Raw genomic sequence first — 10,908 nt, forward strand, 5'->3', positions numbered from 1 at the left:
GAACTGGAAAATTATTCAGGATACATTGTGTTATTTCACTTGGAAGGCAAAATTCATGCACCTTTTAAATGAAATTACCACTTTCCACTTCACATCTGTAAGATGCAGAAGGAAACGACTGGTGGTACAAAGGTTGCTACTGTACTCTGCAAGTAAGTACTGACAATTTCAAAAGGACAGCCATCCTCTCCCTTCTGCGAATGGGACAGATGAATAGTAAGGAATCTTTCAAATCCCACATCAGACCATATCACCCTCTGCTCTGGACTGTCCAAGACTTCCATCCCACTTCCACCCACTGCCAGTGCTCAGAGACCAGCTCCCTCCACATCCCCCTGCTCACTCTCCCCAGACACACTGGTCTTCCTGTTGTTCTCCAACCTGCCAGGTCAGCTCCCTCCTTAGGACCCCCTGCCTCAGACCCTGCCTACCCCAGGTGATTGCATGGCCCCCCACCTTCATGCTCTCAGGCCATGTGAGGCACCAGCTCTTTAAGCAGGCAGCCAGGATGTCAGCTCCACCCTCTCTCTTTGTCACATTTGTCCCCATAAGAACAGGAGCCCCAAGGCAGAGCTTTATTGTCCTGCTGCACAGGCTCCCACACATATCAGGCACAGAAAGAGACAGTGAGACCAGCAACTGGGGACACCAGTAGAGTGGGCGTCTCTGACCTGGGTGCTCAGATACCCAACCTCGCTTCTGGTGTTAATGGAAGATGCTCTTTAGCAAACTGTGTATGACAATCACATGGTTACAAACAGGTCTTAGTATCTCTAATTTCCAAATAATATACTTTGACTTAAATCCTGGAAGGGGAAAACAAAAAGTTCTATATAAAATAGCATCATTATCCTTAACAAATTTCACAAGAACAGTGATGACGCCAGTAACCCTGTGGTAGCACTTTTATATACTTCAGGGTTTATGTGGCTCAGAGTATAGTAGCGACATTTCTAACAGGTCTTTGATTCATCACCAGAGGCATGAACACCACGTTTGAGAAGAAGGAGCTGTAAAACTGAGGGAGAAGGTGTTTACCATGAACCCAAGGAGAGTGACCTGCTGAGAGGCCTGGCTTTCAGCACACCTGAGTGCTAGCAAGTTCCACAGGCATCTAGAAATTACTTACACCTTTCAATATCAGAATCCAACTTGCAGCTTTTAGGTACTGCCACTGATGCGTCACTAAGACTGTGATCTTCTCCCTCAAGACTTGACAAATACATCTACAAACATAAAATGTACAGTATACAAAAGCAGATTAATGGGCTGCTCCAAATTGGGAACATATTTTGTAAACATGAGACAAAGACAACACAGCAAAGATCTGTAGTTTAAATACCAAATCAATAATACAAACTGAATAAACATAAATCAATAAATCTGACTAGGTCCTCACAGTCATCAGCAGCAAACTTTAAACAATAATTACACTAAAAAATTCTAAAAAGCAATCCCGTGAAGAAGGCACTAACAGCTAAGGCTTTTTTGCCTAAAACTCAGCTTAACCCATTTACATGTTTCATAGAGAAAAACAACTACTACTGGAATTCTAAAACTTGACTGAACTAAAACACTTTTATCTCTATGTAGGAATGGAAGAAAGGAATCCATGTCATATAAAATGTGTACATTTATCTTAGGCAGTTTTCTAGATGATTATTCATGATTAATGATGTACATACTCAAACAAAAAATAGATTCTTGGTAACTTTTGCCAGAGTATATTTTCTAGATACTTCTTCCAAAAGAGTACTAGATATAAAATTAATGCCACCATGGCTTCCATCAGTCTTTACATCATTCCCAGTCCCATCCAGGAAGCAAGTCTTTTTTCACTAGGGCTGAACACCTTCCAAACATGAAAATGAAAGAACGGAATCCAAATTACAGCAGGAATCATCCAACAGTAGCTTTAATTTATTTTCTACAATAAAAAAAACTGCTGCTACATTTTATTTATTTTTTATTTTTTAATATAAATTTATTTATTTTAACTGGAGGTTAGTTACTTTACAATATTGTATTCGTTTTGCCATGCATCAACATGAATCAGCCATGGGTGTACACGTGTTCCCCATCCTGAACCCTCCTCCCACTTCCCTCCCATACCATCCCTCTGGGTCATCCCAGTGCACCAGCCCGAGCATCCTGTATCATGCATCAAACCTGGACTGGCGATTCATTTCACATATGATATTATACATGTTTCAAAGCCATTCTCCCAAATCATCCCATCCTCTTCCTCTACCACAGAGTCCAAAAGACTGTTCCATACATTTGTGTCTCTTCTGCTGTCTCACATACAGGGTTATCGTTACCATCTTTCTAAATTCCATATATATGTGTTAGTATACTGTACTGGTGTTTTTTCTTTCTGGCTGGCTTCACTCTGTATATAGGCTCCAGTTTCCTCAACCTCATTAGAACTGATTCAAATGTATTCTTTTTAATGGCTGAGTAATATTCCACTGTGTATATGTACCACAGCTTTCTTATCCATTCATCTGCTGATGGACATCTAGGTTGCTTCCATGTCCTGGCTATTATAAACAGCGCTGTGATGAACATTGGGGTACACGTGTCTCTTTCAATTCTGGTTTCCTCCGTGTGTATGCCCAGCAGTGGGATTACTGGGTCATATGGCAGTTCTATTTCCAGTTTTTAAAGGAATCTCCACACTGTTCTCCATAGGGGCTGTACTGGTTTGCATTACCACCAACAGTGTAAGAGGGTTCCCTTTTCTCCACACCCTCTCCAGCATTTATTGCTTGTAGACTTTTGGATCGCAGCCATTCTGATTGGTGTGAAATGGTACCTCATTGTGGTTTTGATTTGCATTTCTCTGATAATGAGTGATGTTGAACATCTTTTTATGTGTTTGTTAGCCATCTGTGTGTCTTCTTTGGAGAAATGTCATTTAGTTCTTTGGCCCATTTTTTGGTTGGGTCGTTTATTTTTCTGGAATTGAGCTGCAGGAGGTGCTTGTATATTTTTGAAATTAATTTTTTGTCAGTTGCTTCATTTGCTATTATTTTCTCCCATTCAGAAGGCTGTCTTTTAACCTTGCTTATGGTTTCCTTTGTTGTGCAGAAGCTTTTAATTTTAATTAGGTCCCATTTGATTAGTTTTGCTTCTATTTCCAATATTCTCGGAGGTGGGTCATAGAGGATCATGCTGTGATTTATGGCAGAGTGTGTTTTGCCTATGTTCTCCTCTAGGAATTTTATAGTTTCTGGTCTTATGTTTAGATCTTTAATCCATTTTGAGTTTATTTTTGTGTGCGGTGTTAGAAAGTGATCTAGTTTCATTCTTTTACAAGTGGTTGACCAGTTTTCCCAGCACCACTTGGTAAAGAGATTGGCTTTTCTCCATTGTATATTCTTGCCTCCTTTGTCAAAGATAAGGTGTCCACAGGTGCGTGGATTTATCTCTGGGCTTTCTATTTTGTTCCATGATCTATATGTCTGTCTTTGTGCCAGTACCATACTGTCTTGATGACTATGGCTTTGTAGTAGAGCCTAAAGTCAGGCAGGTTGATTCCTCCAGTTCCATTCTTCTTTCTCAAGATTGCTTTGGCTATTTGAGATTTTTTGTATTTCCATACAAATAATTATTTGTTCTAGCTCTGTGAAAAATACTGTTGGTAGCTTGATAGGGATTGCATTGAATCTATAGATTACTTTGGGTAGTATACTCATTTTCACTATATTGATTCTTCCGATCCATGAACATGGTATGTTTCTCCATCTATTAGTGTCCTCTTGGATTTCTTTCACCAGTGTTTTATAATTTTCTATATATAGGTCTTTTGTTTCTTTAGGTAGATATATTCCTAAGTATTTTATTCTTTTCATTGCAATGGTGAATGGAATTGTTTCCTTAATTTCACTTTGTACTTTCTCATCATTAGTGTATAGGAATGCAAGGGATTTCTGTGTGTTGATTTCATATCCTGCAACTTTACCACATTCATTGACTAGTTCTAGTAATTTTCTGGTAGAGTCTTTAGGGTTTTCTATGTAGAGGATCATGTCATCTGCAAACAGTGAGAGTTTTACTTCTTCTTTTCCAATTTGGATTCCTTTGATTTCTTTTTATGCTCTGATTTCTGTGGTCAAACCTTCCAAAACTATGTTGAATAGTAGTAGTGAAAGTGGGCACCCTTGCCTTGTTCCTGACTTTAGGGGAAATGCTTTTGATTTTTCACCATTGAGGATAATATTTGCTGTGGGTTTGTCATATATAGCTTTGATTATGTTGAGGTATGTTCCTTCTATTCCTGCTTTCTGGAGAGTTTTTATCATAAATGGGTGTTGAATTTTGACGAAGGCTTTCTCTGCTGCTACGTTTTAAATGCAGACCCCTAGAAGGTGGTGCCAGTCCTATCCAGGAAGTATTTTTTTTTTTTGCACTGAAAACTTTCTGAATGTGAAAATGAAAGATGAGAGTCCAAACATTGCTAATGAGAGTGAAAAATCACCCAAGGCTAGAGGACACACAATTTTCTTAGCCTGGACCTCCTCAGAATTCAAACCTCAGTGTTTTCGTTGTTGTTGTTGTTGTTGTTGTTTTCATAGTACCCCTCCAGACTGCTTCTACATTTTAAAGGCAGACCCCTAGGGACTCAGCCCCAGTCTCACCCCAGAGGGTCTATAGCCCCTCCAAGGAAGTGAGTGTGTGGGTCCAGGGCCCCAGTGACCACAGGCCGGGCTCCAGGCAGGTATTCTGGGAGCCCAAGACACTCGTAGAGCAAATCTCAGGGACCTGGGCCAGAGCTCAGCCTGTGAGTGAGTTATATGGACAGTCTGGAGGCAACAGACTGCAGCTCAGTCCCTCTCACATGTCTGATGACATCAGACAAGTGACTAAACTTCAGATGTTTTTTAGGGGACTTCCCAGTTGATAACAGTGGTTTGGAATCCACATGCCAATGCAGGGGACACAGGTTAGATCCCTGGCAGCCTGGTAGGGGGACTAATATCCCAAATGCTTCAGAGTGCCTGAGCCTGTGCATCACAGCTAGAGAGGCTGTGTGTCGCAACGGAAGATCCCACATGAAGCAAGAAGATCCTGTGTGCTGCAAATAGGACCTGATGCAGTCAAATAAATAAATAAAAATTAATTAATTAAATATAATGTTATTTCTCCAAACCACTCTACTTTCCAAGTTTTTAGAGTAAAGATTTCCAAGTCATGCCACAAAAATGATTGATTCAACAGTCAGTTGTTTAACTGTTATTCCTGTGTAAGGGTTGGGTTAATCTTATAATAACCATATGAAAGTGAAGTCCCTCAGTCATGTCTGACTCTGCGATCCCATGGACTCTAGCCTACCAGGATCCTCCGCCCATGGGATTTTCCAGGCAAGAGTACTGGAGTGTGTTGCCATTTCCTTCTCCAGGGGATCTTCCTGACCAAGGGATCAAACCTGGGGTCTCCCACATTGTAGGCAGATGCTTTACCATCTGAGCCACCAGGGGAGTCTAGAAGCATGGAAGTACACCAGTCTGGAAGTACACCAGGAAGTATAATACCATGTATAATTCTATAATGGACTGCGTTAAGAGTGGATACATCCAATGGTACAGGGATGTGTACCAAATAAAACAAAAAAGACAGAGTCCCCACCTTCATTCATCCAGTCAGCAGAGGTTGTTGAGGAGCCAGGCACTGTCCTACATGCCAAGGATACACCCACTGGTCAAGACAGGAGACAACACTATATACCATGTAAACGGGGACACACAGAACGAGTATAGAAAATGCCCTTTCAGGCCATGACATGTGCTGTGAAGGAAAAGAAAGGGGGGCTTCTGTCTTAGATGGGGAGACACAGGAGCCCTGAGGCTCTCTGGGGAAACATCCCTGGAAGAAGACACAGCAGGTGCAGGGGTCCTGGGACTGAACAAGCCAGGCTGAGGCACCTTCCTGCATTCACAGCTTATGGGGGCTTGGGGGATACTCATAAATGGTCAAGTGCAGCCCTCTGTGGGCTGTGGGAAGACAGGGGGCACAGGTACCCACTGGAGGAGCAGGGGGGATGGCAGGGCCCATTTTTCACCTTCTTTCTGTGCCCTGGCACACTGTTCCCTTAGCTTGGGGACAGAGGGACCAGAATATACAGACAGACAGGGGTGAGAAAAAAGTGAAAATGATAGTGTCAGTTGCTGAATCATGTCTGACTCTTTGTGACATCATGGACTGTAGCCTGCCAGGCTCCTCTGTCCATGGGGTTCTCCAGGCAAGAATACTGGAGTGGGTAGCCATTCCCTTCTCCAGGGAGGGGTGAGAAAGGGCCCCCACAAAGCCAGCACAGCTGGAAAGGTTGGTGGGCGCAGGTGGCAAAGAAGCCTGCTCTCTGTCTGAGGACCTGGCGCCGCATCCTGAACGTGGTTGGCGGGGGTCTGTGAAGGGCTTGGAGCAGGGGGGTGAGCTGTGTAGACAGCAGCGTGGGAGTCTGATCAGGACAGACCCGAAGACCTGATGACACAGGAGGCAGGCGCCTGCTGATGTGGGGCTGACACATGTTAAAATCCAAGTTAGACACAGGTAACACTGCATCAGTTCCCTGAAGGCCACTAACCTTCTGTAGGTGACAGACCCACACAATGTCTGCAACATATAGATGTAAATTCACAGAACCTTAATAAACATGGATGTATATTCACAACTGAAGGAAACTGTTAACAGAAGGTAGAGTGTAATTCATTCACCTGTAATATAAAACAATCCCCATTACTAATACAAAGTACTCCCTGGTAAGCTGCAGTTCATGGGGTTGCAAAGAGTTGGACACGACTGAGCGACTGAACAATAACCCCATTACTAAGCTTCAACATGCCCACCATCACTCATAGCATATTATTCTATCCAACTTTCTAACTATTCTCACCTTGCTGCTGAGAGATTACATAAACTGCCTTCATGCGCTCTACTTTGGGTTTCCCTAGAGAATGTGGCTGTGATTAGCAAGCAACAATCTCAACAAGCTTGCTTCCATTGAGTGTACATTTCAAGTCATTAAACCCAAAATGTTTAAGAAAACCTTACAAATACTTCCTGTGCTCGAATAAGAACTTGGGAGTACTACTGTGATCAGCACACTGTTCTCAGCAATCAGAATACATCCCTCTTCCATCCCCATGACACAGATGTGATGGCCAGCAGAAACTCTTCAGGAAATGATGGAGAACTTGTGCAGCCTCACGTAAGATGGGGTGACAGCCATTTGTAGTTTCAGGTCAGGGTCCTGGGAAGAGGGAGCCTAAGCTACTCATAAAGCCAGGAGGGTAGGGGTGGGGAATCCCTGTCACAGCACTAGCCCCAGTCACTGAACTCATGACAAGTCACAAGGCACTTCTCTAAGGGAAAATTAATCCAGTCAGGATCAAGAGAGGATGGGCAAGGGGGCCCAGATTAGAGAGCTGGAGGCCCTGCCATGTGTCAGCTCCTCTGCTACCTCGGGTTTTGAAAGATTCGATTCTACTATGCAGGTTTTAATTGTGGTAAAATATGTTGTTGATGTTGTTCAGTCCCTAAGTTATTGCTGACTCCTTGCGACCCATGGACTGTAGCCCACCCAACTCCTCTGTTCCTGGGATTCTCCAAGCAAGAATACTTGAGTGGGCTGCCATTTCCTTCACCAGGGGATCTTCCCAACCCAGGAATCCAACTTGCATCTCCTGCTTGGCAGGTGGATTCTTTATCACTGAGCTACCAGGGAAATCCTGTGGTAAAATATACCTAACATGAAATTTACCATTTTTACCATTTTAAGCATACAGTTCAGTGACGTTAAGCACATTCACATTGCTATGCAGTCATCACCAAAATTCATTTCCACAACTCTCATCATGCCAGCACTAGGCATGTTTTTCATACGGGCAGGTTCAACCTCTGATTAGTTGACGTGGAATCCCAGCTCCTCGTGTCCAGAGGTCAGAGCTCCTCACACATCTGCTGACTCTGCTGAAGTTTCTACTTTGTTATTCTGGACCTGCTGTAAATCAGTCATGTCCCGTCAAAATTCACTTGTTGACATCTTAGCCATTAGTACCTTAGAATTTCATGACAGGGACTTTAAAGAAGTAACTGTTACCCTTAATTACTCTGGGCCTAATTTAACCTGACGGGGGTGCTTAGAGGAAGAGGAGACTAAGACACAAAGGCAGAGACACAGGCTTGTAAATCAATGCAGTTAGAACACACCCTCTCACCACCCACAAATATAAGCTTAAAATGACTTAACCACTTAAACCTAAAACATGACACCATAAAACTTCTAGAAGAGAACACAGGTAAAATATTCTCTGACATAAATAATATCTACTTTTTCTTAGCTTAGTCTCCCAAGGCAATAGAAATAAAAACAAAATAATCAAATGGGACCTAATCAAATGTACAAGCTTTTGCACAGCAAAGAAAACCATCAGAAAAGAAAAAGACAACATACGGAATGGGAGAAAATATTTCCAAATAATGCAACGGACAAGGGGGTAATCTGCAAAATATACAAACATTTCATACAATTCAATAACAAACAAAACAAACAAACAAACAAAACAAAAAAACAAAACAAACAACCCAACTGAAAAATTAGCAGAAGAACTAAATAGACATTTCTCCAAAGGATATATATATATATACAGTTGGCCAATAGGCACATGAAAAGATGTTCAACATTATGAATTATTAGAGAAATGCAAATCAAAACTACAGTGATGTACCACTTCATACCAGTCAGAATGGCCATCATTAAAATAACAATGGCTAGAAAGGATACAAAGAAAATAAAGCTTTCCTACACTGTTGGTGGGAATGTAAGTTGGTAGAGGCAGTATGGAAAACAGTTTGGTGGTTCCTCAGAAAATTAAAAATAGAATTACCCTATAATCTAACAATCTCACTCCTAGGCATATATCCAGACAAAACCACAGAAGGACACATGTACCTCTATGCTCATAGAAGCACTATTCACAACACCCAAGACAAGGGAACAACCTAAATGTCGACTGACAGCTGAATGGATAAAGAAAGCAAGAACGAATGCCATTTTAGGAAACATGGTTGGACCTGGAGATCATCACACTAAGTGAAGTAAGGCAGAAAAAGAAAGACAAATATCATATGATATCATTAATATGTGGAATATAAAATATTGCAAAAACGAAATTATCTACAAAACAAAACCAGATTTACAGACCTAGAGAACAGACTTTGATGTAGAATAAATCATTCTTAAATTCTAGACTTTACTATTTTCAAACCTACAGAGTAATAAGCATAAACCAAGCGTCTTTCCAGTCAGTACCAAAAACTTTGCTTCTCATGTGCCTTAAAAAAATGATGGAGGAATAACAGATAAAGAAGCTGTGGCACATATATACAATGGAATACTACTCAGCCGTAAAAAGGAATGCATTCAAGTCAGTTCTAATGAGCTGGACGAACCTAGAGCCTATTACATGGAGTGAATTAAGTCAGAAAGAGAAATATAAATATTGTGTACTAATACATATACATGGAATCTAAAAAGATGGTACTGATGAATTTATGTTCAGGACAGCAATGGAGAAACAGACATATAGAAAAGACCTAAGGACACGGGGGTGAGGGAACGAGGGAGAGGGTGAGACGTATGGAGAGAGTAACATGGAAACTGACGTTACCAAAGGTAAAATAGATGGCCAATGGGAATTTGTTTTATGACTCAAGGAACTCAAACAGGGGCTCGGTGACAAAGCATAAATAGGCTGGGAGAGAGGGGACATGGATGTAACTATGGCTGATTCTTTTTGATGTATGACAGAAAACCACAAAATACTGTAAAGCAATTATCCTTCAATTAAAAATATAAATAAATAAAAGAAAAAAAATGATGGTGGAAAAAAACTGCCAGCCAAGTACCAGGTTACCAAGTCCTGTTCTCTGACTTAAAAATTGTATGTCATCTTTCTTATTCCTGGGGTCTGGATCCATCAACTGCAATTAGCAGAGGGAATCTGCCATTTATCCCTCACTCCCTGAAGCACAGACCCCACTGGTCTCCACACACTGGAACACCTTCTGTATAGTCCTTTCTTGACCTCATCATGATGCAAGATTTCTCTACGATGGATCTTCTGTGGAGGGAAGGGAGGGGAGGGAGGGGCATGAGGGCAGAGTGAGCTGAGTCTCCTGAAGCACAAAGGCTTTCTTGAGCTCTCTTCCCTGATCTCTATAGAGTTCTTGGAAAGCAGAGATGATAGAAACACAGGAGCAAACTCACTCTTCGAACAAGTGCCTGCTGACTCCTGCATCCACTGCACTGAATGGATCATCCAGGAGGTAGATGTCTGCATCCTGATACACGGCTCTAGAAAACGTAGACAGATGTCAGGAGAGGACGCTTCACAGTGCCTGGGTCTCATCTCTGAATCATGATGGTATCCAACAACTGCAGGTTCATTCCAGCAGTCCATGGAAAGAACCAAGACCCTGCTTCACACAGGCCCACCCAATGAGCCAGGTCTGTGTGCTCACGTCCACTAGGAGCTGTGGAGGAGGAGGGGTAGGATGGCAACTGAAACCCCATTTACCTGGCGAGGTTGACCCGGGCTTTCTGTCCTTCACTCAGCGGGGTTCCTCTGTCTCCTATCACAGTTTGATCTCCGTCCTCCAGAAGCTGTAAATCCTATGTAGAGATAGAAAAGGGAAAGAGAATAAATTTAAAATGTGTTCTCCTCCTCTCATAGCTCAGTTGGTTAAGAATCTGCCTGCAATCGGGAGACCCCAGTTTGATTCCTGGGTTGAGAAGATCCCCTGGAGAAGGGATAGGCTACCCACTCCAGTATTCTTGGGCTTCCCTTGTGGCTCAGCTGGTAAAGAATCCACCTGCAATGCAAGAGACCCCAGTTCGATTCCTGG

At 42.3% G+C, this 10,908-nt stretch overlaps 1 long non-coding RNA gene across 1 annotated transcript; it reads right to left on the reverse strand.

Annotated features, from left to right (window-relative positions):
* Window positions 1-1,128: 1,128 nt before the first annotated feature.
* LOC108634965 lies at window positions 1,129-10,667 on the reverse strand. The gene is made up of 3 exons (XR_001917726.1): window positions 10,581-10,667; window positions 10,271-10,357; window positions 1,129-1,226 (listed from the first exon to the last, which is right to left on the reverse strand). It is a non-coding gene; the product is annotated as an uncharacterized LOC108634965 (long non-coding RNA).
* Window positions 10,668-10,908: the final 241 nt, after the last annotated feature.

Source organism: Capra hircus, unplaced genomic scaffold, assembly GCF_001704415.2.
Source record: "Capra hircus breed San Clemente unplaced genomic scaffold, ASM170441v1, whole genome shotgun sequence".
NCBI classification, from domain to species: Eukaryota; Metazoa; Chordata; class Mammalia; order Artiodactyla; family Bovidae; genus Capra; species Capra hircus.